This window comes from Chiloscyllium plagiosum, unplaced genomic scaffold (assembly GCF_037043375.1).
Source record: "Chiloscyllium plagiosum isolate Xiang-an unplaced genomic scaffold, Cpla_swu_hap1 HiC_scaffold_11, whole genome shotgun sequence".
Taxonomy (NCBI): domain Eukaryota; kingdom Metazoa; phylum Chordata; class Chondrichthyes; order Orectolobiformes; family Hemiscylliidae; genus Chiloscyllium; species Chiloscyllium plagiosum.
In genome coordinates, this window is record NW_028270149.1 from 37370059 (window position 1) to 37394046 (window position 23988).

The window sequence follows — 23988 nt, forward strand, 5'->3', positions numbered from 1 at the left end:
TACCAATATTTTGTGTCAATGTACAATTTCTTTCTAAATAAAAGTGGATAAGACCTTTTAGCTTGGACCTGCTGCCAATTTTACTACATCAGAGATAATAAGTAAGTGCAGAGGTAACCCAACTACCTGCTTATAGATCAGAATGATTTGGGATGAAGTGGGACAGCAGGGAATAAACCTATCATTGAAAATGTTCCACTGGCTAGAGTGATCTTTCATTTTGTGGTTCCCAGAAGTCTAAAATAACCACAGCATTTTCCACATGCAAATGAAGTGACATTGGACTTATTTTTAAGACCTCACTACGTCATAGAGTTTTACAGATGTACAGGACAGGAACAGACACTTCGATCCAACTCGTCCATGCCGACCAGACATCCTAAATAAATCTAGTCTCATTTACCAGAATTTGGCCCATACCCCTCAAAACACTTCCTATTCATATACCCATCCAGATGCCTTTTAAATGTTGTATTTGTACCAATCTCCATCCATCTCCATCTTCTGGTAATTCATTTCATACATGCACTGCACTCTGTGTGGAAAAGTTGCCCTTTACATCCCATTTAAATCTTTCCCCTCTCACCTTAAACCTATGTCCTCTAGTTTTGGATTCCCCACCCCGGGAAAAAGATCTTGTCTATTTACCTTATCCATGCCCCTCACGATTTTATCAACATTAAAAAGGTCACTCCTCAACCTCCAACATTCCAGGGAAAAATAGCCCCAGCCTGTTCAGCCTCTCCCTTAGCTCAAATCCTCCAACCTTGGCAACATCCTTGTAAATCTTTTCTGAACCCTTTCAAGTTCCACAACATCCTTCAGATAGGAAGAAGACCAGAATTGCACACAATATTCCAGTAGTGGCCTAACCAGTATTCTGTACAGCCTCAACATGACCTCCCAACTCCTATCTCAATGCTCTGACCAATAAAGAAAAGTATATCGAACATTATCTTCACCCTAAGAACCCTCCAACCACAAGGGATGAATGCAGATTTCTCCAGCTTCCTCATTTCCCTTCCCCCCACCTTTTCTCAGTCCCAACCCTCGGACTCAGCACTGCCTTCTTGACCTGCAATCTTCTTCCCGACTTCTCCGCCCCACCCCCTCTCTGGCCTATCACCCTCACCTTAACCTCCTTCCACATATCGCATTCCCAATGCCCCTCCCCTAAGTCCCTCCTCCCTACCTTTTATCTTAACCTGCTTGGCACACCCTCCTCGTTCCTGAAGAAGGGCTTATGCCTGGAAGGTCGATTCTCCTGCTCCTTTGATGCTGCCTGACCTGCTGCGCTTTTCCAGCAACACAGTTTTCAGCTCTGATCTCCAGCATCTGCAGTCCTCACTTTCTCCTATCATTTTCACTATCCTATCAACCTGCGACTCCACTTTCAAGGGACTGTGAACCTGCATCCAACGTCTCTTTGTTCAGCAACACTCCCCAGACCCTTACCATTGAGTATATGTCCTACCCTGATTTGCCTTCCCAAAATTCTACAACATACTTATATCTAAATTAAACTCCATCTGCCAGTCCTTGGCCCATTGACCCATCTAATCAAGATCCTTTTGTACTCTCAGGTAATCTTCTTTGCTGTCCACTACACTTCCAATTTTGCTGTCATCTACAAACTTACTAACCATACCTCCTATGTTCACATCCAAATCATTTATATAAATGACAAAAAGCTGTGGACACAGCTTCATTCCTTGTGGCATACCACTGGTCACAGGTCTCCAGTTTGAAAAGTAATCCTCCACCACCACTCGCTGTCTTCTACCTTTGAGCCAGTTCGGTATCCAAATAGCTGGTTCTCCCTGTATTCTGTGTGATCTAACCTTGTTATCCAGTCTACCATGAGAAACATTGTCAAATGTCTTACTGAAGTCCATATAGATCATGTCACCAGTCTGCCCTCATTAATCCTCTTTGTTACTTCTTCCAAAAACTGAACCAAGTTCGTGAGACACAATTTCCTACACACAAAGCCATGTTGACTATCCCTAATCAGTCCTTGCCTTTCCAAATATATGTACAGGTAAAAACAATGACTGCAGCTGCTGGAAACCAGATTCTGGATTAGTGGTGCTGGAAAAGCACAGTAGTTCAGGCAGCATCCGAGGAGCAGTAAAATCAACGTTTTGGGCAAAAGCCCTTCATCAGGAATACAGGCAGAGTGCCTGAAGGGTGGAGAGATAAATGAGAGGAGGGTGGGGGTGGGGAGAAAGCAGCATTGAGTACAATAGGTGAGTGGGGGTGGGATGAAGGTGATAGGTCCGAGAGGAGGGTGGAGTGGATAGGTGGAAAAGAAGATAGGCAGGTAGGACAAGTCCTGGGGACAGTACTGAGCTAGAAGTTTGGAAATGGGATGAGGTGGGGGAAGGGGCAATGAGGAAACTGTTGAAGTCCACACTGATGCCCTGGGGTTGAAGTGTTCCGAGGCGGAAGATAAGGCGTTCTTCCTCCAGGCGTCTGGTGGTGAGGGAGCGGCGGTGAAGGAGGCCCAGGACCTCCATGTCCTCGGCAGAGTGGGAGAGGGAGTTGAAATGTTGGGCCACGGGGCGATGTGGTTGATTGGTGTGGGTGTCCCAGAAATGTTCCCTAAAGCGCTCTGCTAGGAGGCGTCCAGAGGAGACCGCATCGGGAGCAATGGATACAATAAATGATATTGGTGGATGTGCAGGTAAAACTTTGATGGATGTTTAGGGCCTTGGATGGAGGTGAGGGAGGAGGTGTGGGCGCAGGTTTTGCAATTCCTGTGGTGGCAGGGGATGGTGCCAGAACGGGAGGATGGGTTGTAGGGGGGACGTGGACCTGACCAGGTAGTCATAGAGGGAACGGTCTTTGCGGAAGGCAGAATGGGATGGGAAATATATCCCTGGTGGTGGGGTCCGTTTGAAGGTGGCGGAAATGTCGGCAGATGATTTGGTTTATGTGAAGGTTGGTATGCCATCATGATTACCGACATTTGCACACACAAAATAATATCCTAACCTTTTTCAAATTGGACAAAATTAATAAAGCCCTTGAATTTCCAACAGTTAGACACTTGTTATTCCAGTGTAAATGAAAACTGTGCTTGAGGTTTGTGTGGAATTTCCATCATTGCAGATTCTGAAGGAAATGCCAAGGAAATTGAAGATTCTACTTGGCAATTCATCTATGCTTAGAACACTTTGAAAGTATCCATTTAAATCAGAGAAATGAAGCAAGTAATTATGCTGGAGAAATTAGTCTGTTACATACATATTCCAACTCCTGTGCATTCAACTGACCCCATACTTGCCTCACCACACCCCATAACTAACCTTCCTCAGATCACTTCTGTTCCCCAAATCCTGACTTATATGTCCCATTTCCCCCCAAGTTGGAAATCAGCAGCCTTTTCCCCATATAACTACTCTGGACCATCACCCCATCTTTCCAGTCTGGACTCCCTTTACCCTTCTCGCACACTGAACCTGATGCTTCACTTGCCATGCTTCTGCACTACAAGCGAACTATCAGAATGGAAACATGGCTTGATATTTCTGAAAGAGCCCTGATCAGAATCTCCTCCCAGAAATGCAGATCTATCTCCTTTCACGAAAAACAAAGAGATACAGTGGCAATCAGCATGTAATTGCCATCCCTCAGATTTGATTTTGTCATGATATTTAGAAGAAGTGATAGGACCAATATAAAACTTCTTGTAGTTAATCTGCACATATATCGCTCAAGGATCAGGATATTGTTGATGATGAGATTAGGGAGGGGCGTGTTAATATTGTATGGTATATCGATATTATGAAGGAATTAATGTTGGGTGTTTTGAAAGAAATTAAGGTAGACAAGGCTCCAGGACTTGACTGGAAGTATCCCAGGATACTGAGGGAGGCAAGCATGGAGATTTTTGGGGCCTTGACAAAGATCTTTGTATCCTCTTTAGCCATTAGCAATGTCCCAAAAGATTGGAGAACAGCCAATGTTTAACTTTTGTTTAAGAAGGGCAACAGGGAAATTCTGGAAAATTATCAGCCAGGGAGCCATACACGGTAGGGAAATTATTGAGAAAGAGTCTTAGGGATTTTCTTGATTATAGAAGACAAAAGGATGTTGTGGAGGATTGGTTTTCTAACAGGAGGTCTGTGACCAGTGGAGTTCTGCAAAATTCTGTTGTTCGTATTATATATCAATGATCTGGATAAAAATCCAGGTAGTCTGATTAGTAAGTTTGCAGACAACAGAAAAATTGCTGGAGTTGTGCAGAGTAAGCAGATTGTCAAAGGATGCAGCAGATTATAGATCAGTTAGAAACTTGGGCAGAGAAATTGCAAATGGTGTTTAATGCAAACTAGTGTGGGGTGACGCATTTCGGGAAATCAAATTCAAGAGGACGGTGTTCAGTAAATGATAGAATCCCTAAGAGCATTGACATATAGAGGGATATTGGCATGTAAGTCCATAGCTCCCTGAAAATGGTAACATAGGTAGATAAGTTGACAAAGAAGGTGTACAGCATGCCTACCTTCATCAGTCATGGCATTGAGTATCAAAGTTGGCTTGTCATATTGCAGCTGAATAAAACTTTCATTTGACCACATTTGGAGTATTCTGTGTCGTTTTGATCGCTTTACAATAGGAAGGATGTGAAGGTTTTAGAGAGGGTGCAAAAAATGCATACCAGTATGTGGCCTGGATAGGAGAGCTATAAGGAGAGATTGAACAAACTTGCACTATTTTTAGGAGCAGAGGATGATGTGTTTGTGGTCTGCTTCAGGATGTGGCTGAAGAGCTTCCGGGCAGAGGATGATGTGACTGTGGTAGCGAGACCTGATGAAGGACTCATACCTGAAATGTCAATGCTGCCTGACATTTCCAATACCACACTCTCAACTTGGATTATTTTCACCAAAGCGTCAGAGGCTGAGGGGTAATTTGATAGAAGTATATAAAATATGAGAGGCATGAATATAATGTATAGTCAGAGACTTTTACTCCAGGGAGGAAATGTCAAATGTTCGGGGCACAGGTTTAAGGTGAGGCATACTTTTTACACAGAGAGTGGTAGGTGCCTGGAACATGTTACCAGGGGAGGTGGTAGAAGCAGATACAATATCAATGTTTATGAGGCATTTAGACAGACACATGAAAAGACATGGAATAGAGGGATAATGACCATGCATAGACAAATAGAACATAAAACATTACAGTGCAGTGCAGGGCCTTCGGCCCCTGATGTTGCACTGACCTATGAAACCAATCTGAAGTCAATCTGAAGCCCATCTAACCTACACAATAGAATGTTGAACATAGACGGTTCCTGCCAGCTTGTCTCATAAATGTATAAGCCTTTTCTGAGATGGTAATAAGATTAACAATCAGAAAATAAAAGCAGGCTTTTGGTCATTGCAGGCATACTGAAGCCAATTGCATAAAACTGCCACCCGAGAGAAGTTTTATACTCCTGCAATATGTAAATATTCTCCAAAATGTATATATGATTTTCAACACGTATTGCTGAGATTTTTAATGAAATACCATTTACTCCACACAAGACATTTCATTATTTCTGCTTTATCACCACTTCAAGAAATGTTTCTTCCATTTATCATGCTGAGTTAATCACATTAAAGTTTTCTGTTCAGCATCTTTCCTGCATAATTCATTATTCCAAAATAGTTCAAAAAATCATCATTCATTATGCTATTATTGTCATAATTATGCACTTAGTGGCCTCAGGGGTTAAATATTACTATTAAATTGAGTGAAATATTACTTTCTAGTTGGCATTATTGTTATTAGAATCATTAACCACATGGCAGGTCATATGACAAGTTTAAGTTCTGTGAGTCTATACTTTCAGATGAATCCTCAGTAGCATGTTCTTTGCAAGTAGTTCAGGTAGTCCTCCATGTTCCAAATTAAAACCGTGATCCAACATTAATGCAAATTAATGTAATGTCAGATTCTGAGCTGGGTCGGAAAAGTATGCGTGAAAGCTGTGAGTAAATTTGTCACGTAAATGCTGCGACTGCAAAAGACTGGGAGTTAAGTAGCAAATAACTCACCCCCTAATTCTAACAGCTAAAGCACAAGTCAGGAGTGCAATGGAATAGTTGGCTGGATAGGTGCAGCTCCAACGATTAAGACATTCAACAGCATCCAGAGCAAAGTAACCTGCTTTATTGACCTGTATGTACCACCTTAAATGTTTGTTCCTTCTACACAGTGGCAGAAATGTACACCATATAAAAGATGCAGCAACTCAGTACGATTTCTTCATCAGAAACTTTTGAATCTGTGACCTCTTTCATCTACAAAAGCAAGAACAGTAATTTATGGAAACACCATTACTTACAATTTGCTCTCCATGGCATACAATATCCTGGCTCAGATATAGATCAACATCTGTTCATTAAGGCGAAAGTGAGGTCTGCAGATGCTGGAGATCAGAATCAAGATTAGAGTGGCGCTGGAAAAGCACAGAAGGTCAGGCAGCATCCGAGGAGCAGGAAAATCGACGTTTCAGGCACCATTCTAATCTTGAACCTGTTCATTAAGTCAGAGTCTAATTCCCTCTGTTTAGCACATGTAAAATAACACCATAGTCTTACCAGACCATAATACTACTCTCTCACTAGACAGAGTATACAAGCAGTATGCTGGAAGAACACAGCAAGCCAGGCAACATCAAGAGTTGGAGAAGTCAACATTTCAGGTGTAACCCTCCTTCAGGAATGGAGGTGGGGGTAGGTGGAGCTGCAGATAAAGAGGGATAGGGTTTTGGGTGGAGAGAAAGGTGAAATGGTGAAGTAGTGATAGGTGAACATAGGTGGTGGGTATGAACTGGTTGGTTGATGGGAGGAATGAATCTGATTCATAGCTGGAAAGAATGAAAGTTAGTGGAATGGAAGGAAGGAGGAGGGGCTGGAAAAGGAGTCAGGGAATGGTCAACAGGCTATTTGAAATTGGAGAACTCAGTCTTGATTCCTCCAGACTGGAGGCGGCCCAGGCAGAAGATAAGGTATTATTCCTCCAATTTGCAGTCTGATTTACTGTAGCAATGAGAGAGGCCCAGGATGGATATGTCAGAGATGGAGTGGGAAGGAGATTTGAAATGGGCAGTGATCAGGTGGTCAGGCTGGCCCTTATGGGCCCAGCTGAGATGCTAAGCAAAACATTCCCTAAGTTTATGTTTGGTTTCAAAGACGTAGAGAAGATCACTTCAGGAACACCAGATACAGTAAATCAGGTTGGAGGAGAGACAGATGAACCTCTGTCTCACCTGTTTGGGGCCCTAGATGGAGCTAAGGGGGCTGGTGTGCCAGCAAACATTGCACCTTTTACGGTTGCAGGGGCAGGTACCTGGGAGTTCGGGGGTGTTGGTGGGGAGAGTGGTGCAAACCAAGGAGTGACAAAGGAAATGGTCCTTGCGGAAGGCAGATGGAGTCGGGAGGGGAAGATGTCTTGGTGGAGGGGTCTAGTTGGAGTTGGTGCTCCTGATGTGATGATCCCAGTGGTCCCAATGTAGTCTTCTCTACATCAGTGAGACCAAGCGTAAACTTAGGGTACATTTCACCAAGCATCTCAGCCGGGCCTGTAAGAGCCAGCTTGACCACTCGGTCACTGCCCATTTCAATTCCCCTTCCCACTCCCTCTTCAATATGTCCATCCTCAACCTCCTCCATTGCTACAGTAAATCAGATTGCAAATTGGAGGAACAACACCTTATCTTCTATCTGAGCAGCCTACAGCCCAGAGGACTCAACATTTAGTTCTCCAATTTCAAGTAACCTTCCTACCCATCCCCCAGCTCCCTTCCTAGTCCATCCCCCTCCCTTCCATTCCTCTGACCGACCCTTCCTTCTAGCTTCCAATTGGATTTATTCCTCCCATCGTTCAACCAACTCGTAATCACTACCTGTGTTCACCTATCACTACCACACCTCTGCCTCTCTCCCCAACCTAAAGCTTCCCCACACCCTCTTTATCTGCAGCTCCCTCTACCTCCACCATCATTCCTAAAGAAGGGTTATACCCGAAACATTGACTTCTCCACCTCCTGATGCTGCCTGGTTTCCTGTGTTCTTCCAGGCTCCTTCTTGTCTAATTTGGATTCCAGCATCTGCAGTTTTTTTGTCTCTCACTAGAGAGAGACAACGAGTGGTACTTTAACTAGACATCATCACACCTCAGGAAAGAAGAAGAGTTCTTCATGGTAATGTCAGCCAGTGCAGGAATTGAACCCATGCTGTTAGCATCATGTTGTATTGAAAACCAACCATCCAATAAACGGAGCTAACCAACACCATCGTAGGTGTACATTCACTACATGAACTGAAGTGATTCAAGAAGGTGGTTCCCCACTACCATGCTCAAGATTGAAAATCACATGACATCCTTTGTCCATCCCAATCCAATACCGGCACCTCCACTTCCACATCGTGCTCAAGATTAATTAGGGTGACAGTTCGTGCTGACTTTGACTGATGCAACCTGTCCTGTAAACAAGAAAACAAATTACATGCAATTCCGAGCTTGAGCACTACGCTGGTTACTCATATAATCACATGCAGTTAAATTCAGCTCAATTAAATTCAAAGGTGGGCATGTTGCAGCAGGGTTAAGGTCATGCTTCATTTTTCTGCTATTTTTATTACACCCAAATCCCAATTCACTCGTTCTTTACTGTTAAATTTCTCCTAGTTTCACTCTGTCAATTTTCTTAGGAAATGAAATTTTAGTATTTCAATTTCCTATTCACACATACTTAATTTCTCACAGTTGAAAATTAGTAGTGTTGCCAAAGTGCATTTGACACTGGAAAGGACAGGACTTACTTGTGAAAATCAACTCTTTTTGTGTCATTCTTTATCAGTTAGTTGTTTTTTTTTGGAAAGTAAATTTAATTTGAGCTACAACAAAATACAAGGTATTTGGTAATAACAAAACTCCTTTCAAAACATTCTAGTACTTAAAACCAACTTTTAAAAATTCTGTTGTCTTTGTATATAATGTTTAATTCTAGTGTAGTTTCTTCTAGTGTATTTTAATTAAACTATTGTTACATCAACACGGCAATAGAAAATGTTGTCATCCATTGTTTCACAAAAACATTTAACTAATAGTCTGAAGCTTCTGGCATGGAGAGTGGCAAAAGGCTCAAACTAGGTCACTGATGCACCTCAAGATCCTTAGGAAGTCCAGCATAGTACTTAAATGGGAAATTTGCACTTTGAATTGCTGGTTTTATCCTGCCCAGATTGCTGCACAATTCACTATGGCAGTGAGATCAGAGAGACAGAACCGCATAATTTGGATTGTTTGTGCTCTACTTCCCCTGGCTTTTACAGAGATTTACTTAGATCCTTTTCCTGCTTGTAAAGTCTTCTAAGGAGACACAGTTCCAAGTAGATCAGTTAAAGTGTGTTGGGAATGCATATATATTTGTGGATAATGAAAATTGAACAAATGTAGATTTAGATCATTCCTGAGTTTCAAAGGATTTATCATTCCGCCTTTTGGAATACAAGCATCAAAAGATCAAGAAGGCTGGGAATTGTCTGCTGTTTGCAAAGAGCCAAGTGACTTTTTGAGAAAAGCTTTTAAAAGGGAGCTAAGAGATTGTTTTGTGGCCTTGATTATTAGATAAACAAAATAAGTTTTAGAAAGATACTCGTGCTGAAGGTTGCCTAGCAACAGGTTCTGCACTTTCGGCTTCTGTTTTCTATGAACTGGAGAGTTATTCAGTTGTGGAAAGGTTTGCATGGAAGCAATGCATCTCTTTCCCTCTTTCCCTTTCTCGATAAGTACAAATTACACCATAAGGAAAACCAGTAGAAGAGCTATCTCAATGAATATATGCTAATAATTAAAGAAAGTTCCAGGCACCAATATCTCTGATCTCCCCTTAAACTGTGAAAACCGATCTGTTAACTCGGTCTCAAGACTATGTCTCACTGACCTGTCAGCCAAACAATCTATCAACATATGAAAGAACTGCAGATTCTGGAAATAAGAAACAAAAGTAGAACTTGCTTGAAAAACTCAAGAGATCTGGCAGCATCTATAGAAACAAAAAAACTGCAGATGCTGGAATCCAAGGTAGACAAGCGAGAGTGCAAGGAAAGTTAACATTACTGGACCTGAAACATTAATTCTGCTTTCTCTCCACAGCTGCTGCCAGACCTTCTGAGTTTTTCCAGCAATTTCTGTTTTTGCTTCTATCAAGATTCTGTTGCAGGCATCAATATGATCTTAAGAACAAGAAACTGAAGGAACTGTGAGAAAGTCACCTCATTCCTCTGTTTTGGTCTGTACTCTGATTCACAGGGTTTGTTTTTTCAATTTTTTCACTCATAATTAAACTGCAGAACTGTGTGATCTTATCTTGTCAATGCATGAAATTGCATTTGTTTGGGATACATTGAGGATCTTGTTTAATCCTGCATAATAGTTTACTTAATATTCTGCTTTCTCAATTGATTGAAGAATACATTTGCTCAAAGCATACAAGATATTTGGAGTATATTAATGAAACCTACAATAAATCTCATTTATTCTGAGTAAAAGTAATAAAGAGAAATAAATTGTCTATATTGGTAATTAAATAAGACATTTACTCTTTTGGTATGGCCTATGGAATTAGTGGGATTTGATTTCCATTGCACTCTGACTGCCAAAGTAGTTACACATGATGAAAATAATCAAGCATCATGATAATCTTGTCATTGCCACGGTCACTAATGCACATTCCCTGCACTGGCAATTATCACTCTCCCACAATAATATTCACCCTCTTCCAAAGATGTCCACCTCTTTTCCTGAAATGTACATCCCTTCCCAACAATATAGCCTCTCAATAGTGATCACCTCTATATTGGTCACCTCCACCTTTCAACAATGCTCAGCTCCCAACCCCAACATTTCTTAATTGCCCTCAACATTATTCACCCTCCCTCTCTTGATAATGTGCACTCGCCTTACCCTAATAATTTTCACTTGCCTGATAATGTTGAACCCTCTCTCCCTGTTGTTGTTCACTCTCCCTCAATGCTCATGTGACCGTCCCTTAACAATTTTCAATTCCCCCACACCAGACAATGTTCACTCTCCCTCTTCAAACAGTCGCTATACTCCTCCTCCAGTAATACTCATTCCTCTCCCCACCAACACCCACCCACCTCCCTTCCACAGCAATGTTTGCTGCCTCTCCCTCAGCATTACTAAACATGTCAGTAATGTTCACATTCCTTCCCCAACAATGCTCACCACCTCTTTCCCAACAAAGTTCACTTCACTTCACTTCCCTCAGCATTACCTCCAGCACAGTGCTTTACCTGATGTGGCAATGTTTCTGCTGTCTCTCATAACCTAAGAAATTAGGTGTGGAAACTGTGATATTGAAGAATCTAATAGACATCCATTAAAACTAACTATTATGTATGAGCATTACTTCCACAGGCACATGAGTTGTCTGAGCTAATATTGATCTGTTATGTTACAACAAAGATTCTTGCTCAGATAGAGTGCAATGCTGCAAGAGATCTTAGATGAAATGGAATATGACATATTTGAACTTTTAGGACATAAAGGACATAAATGACCTATTGACCCATAGACAAAACATAACATGGATCTTTCATTCTTAAGATTGATGTTTTTGTTTAAAAAAAACGAGGGTGAGCATGTTAAGTATTTTTTTCATTAGGAAAGCTACAGATGAATGGTTAAGAAGATGGAAGCTAAGCAGTTACATTATCATTTGTTCCTTCTTATATTTATACAACAACATTTTAAGAGGTGATCCATATTCCTTCTGTTCTTTTAAGGGGCCGTGATTAACATGAACATAGTCTGATCAGATGTCAGAATGCGTGTTATACAAGATTTTTGAATAAAGGTTTTTTATTCTAATTTTACCATTTTTCTTGTTTACCAAAAGTGCTGAATGCTACTGACACTTCATAGAGTCATAGAGATGTACAGCATGGAAACAGACCCTTTGGTCCAACCTATCCACGCCGACCAGATATCCCAACCCAAACTAGTCCCATAATGAGCATTAACATGATAATATGGAATATTATCACTGGGCTCTATGTTATTCTTGCATGATAGATATTCACCTTGTATCAGGGATAATGGGATAATAAGGAATATTGGAATCATGGCTCATTTCTGACATTCCAACTGAGGCCAGATTTAACACCCTAACTGAGGTTACCTAACTTAGAAATAAAACCTGCAACACTTGCTTCATAACTTCAAACCATGCAGATTTTGTGTCCAAATATTTTATTGACAGAGATGTATCTGTGCTATTCATGCTTGATATGATGTTCATTTGGTTTATATGTGCAAATAAAAAACAGAACTAACACTGCTTTGATTTTCTTTTGTCCCCTTATTCATTATTAGAACAGCATCTTTGTTCTTCTAACAAATACACACAAACCCAGGAATGAATATATCTAATCCCCCAAAGGACATTGTCAAAAGCAAAGCCTGATTTAATCAATATGCAAAATTATAGAAAAGGAACATATTTTGCACTGGAAGTGAAAGCAAACACATGACTCATTTAGTATGGCAAGATTGATGGAAGAGAAAGAAATAAGTGCAATTTATAATATAATTAAGCTCTTAAAAGCATCCCAATGGAAAATTACCCCATATAAATCAGAGAACAAATGTTCAATGTCTCTGTTTTAGCCACATACAATCAATAAAGACACTGATTACAATGCAAGACTGACCAGTATCAGCGTAAAGAGACTAGAAATTGAGAGTTTTGTATCAATTCAGCAGTCCTGATTTATTGGTGCACATTACGTTGGTTAGATAATGATTTTTTTTTTAAATGCATTGGCTCCCTAGTTGGTTCTTTCTACAAATTGCAAGTGAAGTGAGATAAGATAAACTGATTTTAACAGAAAGCTTCCTTTCCAAAGTCTACTGTGAGCTAGTAATGCAAAAGTTTTATTTTGATCATAGTTAAAATAAATTATCTATATTTATCATTCATTATTTGACTTCAACACCTGGGATTTTCATTGACCAGAAATAGTTCTCAAAAGGACAGTTCTGGCTTAAAATGGCTGCTATGGCTATTTGACAAGCCCAGAAACCCACATCGAATATATGAAATCAATTGCATAGCAAGCGATGTGGAGTTGCCAGTGTTGGATTCGGGTGGACAAATTCAGAAGTCACAGGTCAACTTTGTGTCATGTGCCTTCTGCATTGGAATTTCCATTTTAATCAAGCAGCACTGGGACTCAGTGAAGCATCAAAAAATTTGTATCTCTTGTATCACTCCAACTTGCAAGACAACTTCAGACACAAGGTTACCAGAAGAGTGTTCATTTGAGAAAGGCAAACAAGTTAGATGTGGACAATACAAAACAAGATTTCAGTAGCTTGCTTTGAGCAACATGAGACAGAAAGCAAAATGCAGTGTTTACTGTAAGGATACTGAAAGCTCTTCCCTCCTTCCATCTCTTAATCTCAGAAACTAGCAAGTGAAAAAGCCACTTGTAAAATCTACTGTTCACTGCAAGGTTCTCTGTAATTGTAGCCACTCCTGAGGAAAAAGGACAAAAGCTAAACCATTGGGACTCCGATTTCACTCTAAAAATTCAAGTTCTCTTATAAACTTTGAACAGCAATTGCCTTTGCATATCCATTTGTGTAGATCCTCCATCCACTTCTTTGTAAAAATTAATATCTGTGCCTGTAAGTATGCATTTAATGTTGAGTTTTTTATATTTTCCTTGGATTTAATAGGTGATAAAATTCCACTTGCTTTCATTCCACAAAACCTTGGAATTGGCTCGTTTTCATTTTTAATTCAATCAACTAAATTTAATTGCAGTTTGATAGCTACATGCTAAAACAAAACAAAAATACTTATTACACCTGAACAAAGTTGGATTAAAAGTGAAGAGCTGATCACCCCCCCTTATCTGGTCAAAGTGATTTAATCACTGATAATCTGCAGTATAAAATAGATTTGGCACAATGGTTAGCACTGCTGCCTCACAGCACTAGGGACCTGAGTTTGCTTCCAGCTTTGGGTGTCTGTGTGGATTAGATTACCTACAGGTCCACACTGACCCTCTGAAGAGTAACCTACCCAGACCCATTTCCCACTGCTTATTGCACTTAACACTATGGGCAATTTTAACATGACCAATTCACCTGGCCTGCACATCTTTGGACTGTGGGAGGAAACCAGACCACCCAGAGGAAACCCACGCAGACACGGGGTGAATATGCAAACTCCACACAGACAGTTACCCGAGGCTGGAATCAAACCTTGGACCCTGGTGCTGTGACGCAGCAGTGCTAACCACTAAGCCACCATGCCAGTCAGAATAGCACTCATTTAACCCCACTCTTTGCTTCCTGTCAGTCAATCAATCCTCTATCCACGTGAAAACTCTCTTCCGAACACCATGCAAACGTATCTTATGCAACAGCCTCACATGCGGCACCTTGTCAAAGGCCTTTTGGAAATCTAGGTACATTACATCCACTGCATCCCTGTTGTCTACCTTGCTTGAAATGTCTTCATAAAATTCCAAAAGATTTGTGAAGCATGCCCTGCCCTTCTTAATCCTATGCTGTATCGGTACAATGGGACAATTTCTTTTGAGATGCCCTGCCATTTCTTCTTTGATAATAGTCTCAAGCATCTTCCCCACTGCAGAGGTTAATCTCCTGGTCTATAATTCCCCATCTTTGTCTACTTCCTTTTTCAAACAGTGGCATCACATTTCCTATTTTCCAATCTGCTCAGACTGCCCCAGAGTCCAGCGAATTTTGGAAATTTATCATGAATGCACCTACTATTTCTCCTGCCATCTCTTTTAGTATCCTGGGATGCATTCCATCAGAACCAGGAGACTTATCTATCCTTAGCTCCATGAGCTTACCCAACACTAGCTCTTACTTGATAATAATTGTTTTCGGATCTTCACCTACCATCATATCTTTGTCTCTTACTGGCATGTTATTAGTATCCTCAGCTGTGAAGACCGATGCAAAGTATCTGTTCAATGCCTCAGCTATTTCATCATATCCCATAACTAACTGCCCTTTCTCATCCTCCAAAGGACCAACATTTACTTTAGTCACTCTTCTTCATTTTATATATTTATAGAACTTTTGCTGTCTTTATATTCCATGCTAATTATTTTCTCATACTTGATCTTACTTTTCTTTATAGCTGCTTTTGTGGCTTTCTGTTGACCTTTAAAGTTTTCCCAATCATCTAGTTTCCTGCTGTTTTTGGCCACGTTGTATGCCTTCTCTTTCACTTTGATTGCCTGCCTTATTTCCTTAGACACACATGACGATTACGTCTCGTCTTACAGTCCTTCCTTCTCACTGGAATATACTTTTGCTCAGCACTTTGAAAAATTTCTTTGAAGATCCTCCACTGCTCATCAACTGTCGAACCATAAAGTCTCTGTTTCCAGTCTACTTTAGCCAGGTCCTCCCTCATTCTATCATAGTCCCCCTTATTCAAGCACAGGACCCTGGTAATGAATTTTGTCTTCACACGATCCTGCTGTATTTTAAATTCAACCATAAGGTGATCAGTCCTTCCAAGAGGATCCCTGACAACGAGGTCATTAATTATTCCTTTCTCATTAACAGGATCAGATCTAGGATAGCTTGCTCCCCCGTCGGTTCCATTACATGCTCTTCAAGAAAACTATCACGGATACATTCAAAAAACTCCTCCTCAAGGCTGTCCTGACTGAACTGGTTCAACCAATCTACATACAGATTAAAATCCCCCATGATAATAGCTGTACCATTTTTACAGGCATTAATTATTTTCTTGTTTATTGCCCTACCCAATGTGATATCATTGTTTAGTGGCCTATAGAATATGCCTATCAGCATATTCTGATATTCTTCTTGGAATTCCTAATTTCCATCCAAACTGATTTAACCTCATGCTTCATAGAACCTATATCATTTCTCAGCACCACCCTGGTTTCATCCTTGAATATCAGAGCTATACCAACTCCCTTGCATTCCTGTCTATCCTTCCAAATAGTATAGTACCCCTGGATAATTAATTCCCAGTCATGACCATTCTGCAACCATGTCTCTGTGATGGCGACCAAATCATATTCATTCACGATGATTTGTGCCCATAACTCATCAACCTTGTTACGAATGCTATGAGCATTCAGGTAAAGTTCCTTTATGCTAGCTTTCTTACCCCCATGACTCACAACATCTCTAATATCTCCTGAGTTATCCTTCATTTTTGCTTCTTTCATAGTGTGCCTTGAACTTAAACCCTCCTGCATACATACTAACCTGCTGCTTACCTTTTCATTTATCACCATACTTCCTGTTGCTTTCCCTTTCCCTTCACCCCAACTCACAAGTTTAAAGTCCAGATGACCACCCTATTTAATCTTTTAGCTAAAACATTGGTTCCAGATCAGTTCAGGTGGAGACTGTCCCATTGGTACAGATCTACCCAGTTCCAAAATTGATGTCAATGTCCCATGAAATGGAACCCCTCTTTCCCACATCAGTCCCGTAGCTATGTGTTTACTTCCCTAACTTTCTTGTCCCTAAGCCAATCTGCACATGGCTTGGGCAGTATTCCGGAGATTATGATCCTTGAGAACCTTTTCCTTAATTTCATTACCAGTGCTCGATAATAGCTGAACAGGTCCTCCGTATTGTTAGTTGCCCTACCCAATGTGATATCATTATTTAGTGGCCTATAGAATATGCCTATCAGCATATTCTGATATTCTTCTTGGAATTCCTAATTTCCATCCAAACTGATTTAACCTCATGCTTCATAGAACCTATATCGTTAGTCCCAACATGGACCACAACAACTGGATCCTCCCCCTCCTGCTCCAGTGTCCCCTCAAGCCGGTCAGAGATATCCTGCTCCCTGGCACCGGGCAGGCAATACACCATGCGGGACTCCCGGTCCGGCTTGCAAACAATACATTCTGTCCCCTAATTATAGAATCCCCTTTAACTACCACTTGTCTTTTTGTTCCCCCCCTTGAATGGCCTCCTGCACCATGGTGCTGTGGTCAGCTGGCTCATTCTCCCTGCAGCCCTTTTACTCATCCACACAGGGAGCAAAAATCGCATACATGTTGGATAAGGTCAAAAGCTGAGGCTCCTCTACTCCTGTACTCAGGATCCTCCTACCTGCTTCACTTGCAATCACACCCTGTTGTCCCTGATCACTAACTGAATTTGAATTACTTAATCTACCAGGTGGGACTGCCTCCTGAAACAAAATATCCAGGTAACTCTCCCCCTCCCGGATGTGCCGCAGTGTATGAAGCTCAGATTTCAGATCATCAATTCTGATCTGGAGATCTTCCAGCAGCCAACACTTGCTGCTGGAAGATCACTGCCATTCACAATCAGATCAGCCAGTTCCCACATCATACAACTATCTCTACCCAGTTAATTACCTAGTTATTCTACACTATAGGGATTCTATGATACTGGCATATAATTATTAAAAGTCTGCATCTGCCATTAATACCTTCACATGTCCAGTGACATTGATTCCAAAGTATGTGATCCAAGTATCTTACATCTGTGTATTGTTGACATTCCCTGTCTGTACAGGGTCCACTGGGGAGTGCAGCAATAATATACCAGTGTGACCTGAATCAGATACAGAGGAATCTTGATTATCTGAAGAACATGGGTGGAGAGTATTTCGGTCAGTTAATTGAATTCCGGAAAATCGAACGCCGGATACCATAGTTTAACCAAGCTTCAGGATCTTGCCACCTTGCTGGATAATCTGATATTCGGATAATCGAGTGCCGGATAATCAAGGTTTCTCTGTATTCATATTCTTAGCATGCTTCTTCAATTTCTCTGAAGTTGGACTGGGAAGGCATTTGGTGTAATTAGCCTCTTTATGAAACACAAATCTGCTATATTAAATAGTAAGCTTAATGCACAGAACAGTGGAAAGGGCAAGACTCACTAGGCAACACATCGGAAATTTGGAAGTTTTCGAGGTTCATTTGTCAGTGGTTTCTGAATGCAGCCGTTAAATATACATCTGTTCAATTATGGTAAGTGTAATAATGGCTTGCATTGTTCAATTTCTGTTCAACTATTTAAAAGAATCCTGCCAACATGAAACTTAAAGCATTGCTTAGATATTTATCTGGAGCAATGAATTCATCACACTACAATGTAGGACCATGCTTCATTGATGTCTCCCAGGAGATGATGCTGCAAACTCTATGAACCAGCAGAGAGATTCTATTCCCTTTTAATTGGAGGAAGAAGCTTGGTACAGAGAACACAAAAATGTGGTCAGAAGTCATGGTTGAGGTCAGCAGCAGGAGAGTCGAGTTTTCCTCCTGGATTCAGAGCCAGAGATTTAATTGTCGAATCAGGACAAGAAAAGTGAGTGCAATAGTGCTTTCAAATGTCTTTTGATGGGTGCACTGTCCTACTGCACACTGTCTTCCAAAGCCTATTTCCACACACCACTGCTCATTGCAGCTATCTTGCAGGTGCACCCATTCTTTATTGTTTAATCATATCCTCCTATCTCCATTGAATCATCCTGCAGAAATTATGAGGAATTTGGTCAGTCATTTTAGCCACACTGCAAACCATTGGAAAGGGTTTGGAAGATGGAAAATCAGGCACAGCAGGTGACTAGATGTACGTTGATTCTCACCAATAGCCTACAAATTCAGATTGCATATTAAACTGGATTGATGAAAATGAAGCTTACATGATTCAGTCTTTCACTGAAGTGCGGTAACGTGATTTCAGCACTTCCCCAGTGCAGATGGTTGTTGGGAAGGCATATGGTTGAAGAGGATGTAGTGATGGGAGATTCTGCTCCCATTTTTTCCCCCGGCCCTCCACTCAGTCAGAGCCCCACATGTTGTCTTTGTCTTGATGGATATGTTGCCCCTGTCTAGGTGCAGTCAGGCTCCAAAACCCAGAGGATTCTAAACAGGGCATCTGAACAGTCAATAAAGATACCTGAGCAGTCTGCTTGCATATCTCATAAAGCCATGGGATGACAGTTTCAAGGCTCAGGAGGAAAAAACACTTTTTCATATAATGAGTGGTTAAAATATGGAATGTACTACCTGGAAATGTGGTGAAGTAATTTAAGAGGATATTAGATGATCATTTGGATGTAAATTTTGTTCAAGGGTATGGGGAAAAGGCAGGAGATTAGCATTAGGTATTAGAACTGGAGCAGGCACAACGAGCCATAACAATTCTGCGATTCTGTGATACTGATGTATTGGACTACAAAAGAAGGTGTAACCAAAGTGCCAGTTCAGTGGTGAAAGTTTCAGAGAATAGAGTCTAACACTGAATAAGAAGTGCAAGTTTGTAAATCCTAAGATAGATTTTGTCAGACATATCATTCAAGCTAATGGAATCACAATTGATGCATACATAAACAAAAGCTATACATGAATTTCCATTATCAAGGAATGTCATAGAATTTCAAATATTCCTTAATATGGTCAATCAGGTGGGCAAATTTCCAACAAACTTGGCAAAGAGTTTCAAGACAAGGGTCATTATGGTGCTGGAACATCACCCATGAAAAAACAGCTTTTGAAGAAAACCAAACAACTGTTGAAATATTCAGAAATTCTAGCACATTATGATCCACATGTACTGAGTTTAATAGAGAAAAAATGCATCTTCTACTTGGCTCGAAGTAGTACACTTTTAGGTGCAGAGGCCAGTCTACCATGCCTCTGGATCATTAACAGAAACAGAAAAAATTATGTTACAATTGAAAAAGAAGCTTTAACAGTCATCTCTGTACCTGAAAAACCTGAGTGGTGTGGTTACATTTTAAAATTAAAATTGACTATAAACCATTGGTAACTCTTCTGAACACAAAAGAAATGTAAAGAATTATGACCTAAAAGTTATGATTAATGTACCGAATGTATACAGGGAAAGCGCCAAACTATATTAGACATGCTGTTACGAATACTATTGAATGGAACATCACAGGAAGATTTTGGCTTAAGTGTGGAGGTTGAAACCTACACATCAACCTACACCCTTATCAATACTGAAAGAATATTGCAAGAGATAAGGGAAGTCCAATAACAGGACGAAAAATGTTTTCAGATCTGTAAATGTCTGGAAAGTTGCTCAGAATAAACATCTGGCAATCCAAGACTATGGCAGTCCTTTACACAAGCACCTCATTGTCACTGATGACTTGACAATGGGGATATTGAAAATATGGGGATATAATGGGGATATTGAAAATAACAAGAGCTCTGTGACGAGATTTTTCAAAAAATTGACTAAAGTCACTTGGCAATGCAATTTGTTATGTGAGAGCAACAAAATCAGTCTGAAAGCCAGGTTGCATTTACTCTATACAAGAAATGATTGCGACCTTCATTCCTTGTGCTGTACATAGCCAAAAGAAATAGGAATCACCATTATTTGAATCTTCTTTCTCAAGGCTACAAGAGTTCTTGCAAGTGGATTTATGTGAGCTCAAATGAAAAACCCTTATTATTGTAATTGACTGTTATCCAATATAAATTGAAGTCAAATGTCTGCATAGTATCACAGCAGAGGCAGTATAACAAACACTCAAGAGAACATACTCAATACACTGGATTCTAAACATTGTACTATTAGATTTCCAACCACAGTTTGCAAATGATCAATTCAAGAGATTTAACACTTGAATATTTTTTAATTAGATTAGATTACTTACAGTGTGGAAACAGGCCCTTCGGCCCAACAAGTCCACACCGCCCCGCCGAAGCGTAACCCACCCATACCCCTACATTTACCCCTTACCTAACACTACGGGCAATTTAGCCTGGCCAATTCACCTCACCTGCACATCTTTGGACTGTGGGAGGAAACCGGAGCACCCGGAGGAAACCCACGCAGACACGGGGAGAACGTGCAAACTCCACACAGTCAGTCGCCGGAGGTGGGAATTGAACCGGGGTCTCTGGCGCTGTGAGGCAGCAGTGCTAACCACTGTGCCACCGTGGTTCATGACTTCATTTATGTTAACAATTGAAGTTACTGTCCCCAAGTAAATGGAGAAGCTGGGAGAGGAGTGCAAGGAATAAATGATTAACAAAGTCTTGGTCCTTTGAGTTATCAATTCTGACCACCTTCAAAATGAGTTACCATTGTCAGAGTTACAGATAGAGAGAAAATTGAGATTCTCTACCTTATATGTCAAAATCTAATATTACTGACCACAAGAAGAAGAGCAGGAGACGATCAAAGATGCAATCATGCACAAAATCTTAATAAAAGATACAGAGATATGAACCCAACAGAGAAGAAATAGATAATGGAATAATAAAAGAGCAAAGGTAACAGAAGAGTCAAGAAGCTCTGAAGGTAGTGCATCATAGAAGAAGGCAATATCATCTCTCTTGATTTCACAATATTTGTGTTTGTTCAATGGAAGTGATTTCCTTTGGTGTAATCAAGTGAGATCCGCAAAATATTTTGGCCTAAGATTCTGTCAGTAGGATTGAATAGAAATCTGTGTAAATACTGGTATAAAATCCTGGAAAATTGTGAACTATGTGCTTTTTCTTAATAAAGTTGATTGTCAAAACTGAAACTAAGCCATTGAATACAAATTTAAATTGATACTTGTTAACAAATTGAAGCTAATATTATGACATTCCTAGGCCTTTTTTTGTGTAATAGAAGCAAAATGGGAAATATTCTAACCTACTTTGTTCGCTCCTGGGATTTACTCCAAGTTAAAAATAATATCTTTGTGACTTCCACTGAAAAGAGATTACATGATCCAACAAAAAAAGGAAAACAAAAACTCTTCGTTGGACAGAATAAAACATTTAATGGAATTTCCATAGTGTTTCTCCCACAGTAATTTTGGCAGGAGAGCACAGAAGCAATAACAGCCTGATATAAACAACCATTGTTTATCTGTTGACAACTGTACTGATTTTATACCAATTGGCTCAGATAGTACAACCAAATAAAAATCCCTGAATTCTCAATGATATAAGAAGAGTTTGACTTTTTCATTCACAATAAAACTCATTAGTAATTGGGTGATCTCTTCAAAATTCAGGATATAACTATAGAAATGAGAAATAGACCTGAATTATTGCATAAAACCATTGGTCATTTTTGTATATTTCATATCTATCTGCACAGATTGTTTCCTCACTAGTATAATGCAGTGAATGTCAATAATAAAAATAATAGTAACTCAGTCAGAATTCCTAACAGGTTTGATTTTGCAGAAAATAATAAGAGTTAAATATATTGAAAGAACCACCTTCACTATAAAGGATCACTAATACTGGATATTTATCTTAATATAACCCAATTCAATCTGCTTGTGGCCAAGCAACCAGCAGTCCAAAATTGGAAATGCTAAATTAACCTACAGCTGGAGAAATTGGGCCTGCCAGAAAATTGGCCAAACTAAATTAAGCAGCACTATTGGCTGCAGAAAACAGTGGAAAATAACATGAGCAAGATTGTGCGGAACCAGTTACACTGGAAAACTAACAATCAGATTTTCTGGTACATAGGTGTCTAGCTAATGCCTGAGGACGTACACTTTTCTCCTCTCCGCATGGCAACAATAAAGAGTGAAGGACCCCACTGGATGCTTTAAACCCAGCTCATGACCCCGTAGGCCAAAGGCAAAACATTCAGGCAGGTCTGTGATAAAGGGGGGTATAAAACAACATGTGGAAGCTACCCACTCAAAGAAGACTCACAGTAAAACCCATAGCGGAAGACCATGTAAAAACCCAAGAAGATCCAGGAGAAGATCACCCTGACCTGTGAGACCCACCTTCGTGGAAGAGAGACAGCCCAATGTTGAAGAGAAAGGAGATTCCAGTGGCCCAGCTCAAGCAGGTGGATTGTTGCAGGTCATACTCTTTCTCAGATGGATAGAGTTAGATAAAGAGTAAATACTGTGGTAATTTGGGAAATGCTTACATCGTGTTTTTTATAAGGAATATTTTGCTAATAAAATCGAGTTGAATTGCAAACCAAATTCTGTGTCCCTTTGTCTGTTTCACCAATAAGAGCACTGGGTAAAGTATTTTTAATGCATAAACTGATTGAATTATCCAAAGTATAGACAACATGTTACATCTTGCACGCTTATCAAACTTCTTCATTCCTGAAATTTGAGTCAGATTGCTTAAATCCAAAATGTGTTTATTACAGCTTGTTCTGAAAGATAAACATCCTCATTGATACAAAAACTGGGTAAAATCCGTATCTATAAGTTACTGAATCCAAGCTTCTGCCCCTCAGCTGAGCATAACCAAAAGCTGAAAAATACAATTTGTGCAAATTTCATCTTCTCTTATAACACTAAGCCATAAGGCCCCAAATTCGATTTCTTATCTGTGCTATGTTAGTTGATCACAGCAGGAGATCGCAGATAGATTCATATAATTGATGGATTTACCCCTATGTCACAAGGAGAAAAATAGGATAGATTATACTTTCCATGTGTACATCACTAAAACTATGTTATGATAATGAGGTTAGAAGATAAGTTGTAGTAAGGGTCACATCCTTGATGTGAATGGAAATCCCAATATTTTCAAAAAGCATGTTTATTCCGTGGGTATAGGAAAATTAGCTCTTGGTCTTTTCCGACTTAAGCGGGTTCATGTGGCCACCAAAAATCTCCTGAAGCCCTGACCAGTATTCACAACAATGATTGTACTTCAGGGAATTGATTTGTTAGTGATGTCTGAAATCAGCAAAAGGCAAGCTGTGTTTGCATGCATTGGAGTTGACACTTGGCTGAGAAATATAGGTTTGTGCTGACAAACAGTTTATCCTTCCTATCAAGTTCAGGAACTGTTCGTCAAGATTGCATGCATTAGGAGAAAGGAAGTTTTGTTGATCTGTCAGTGGAGACTACCTTGTGAATTTCTATCATTTTATTTCTATCAAGTTAAACTA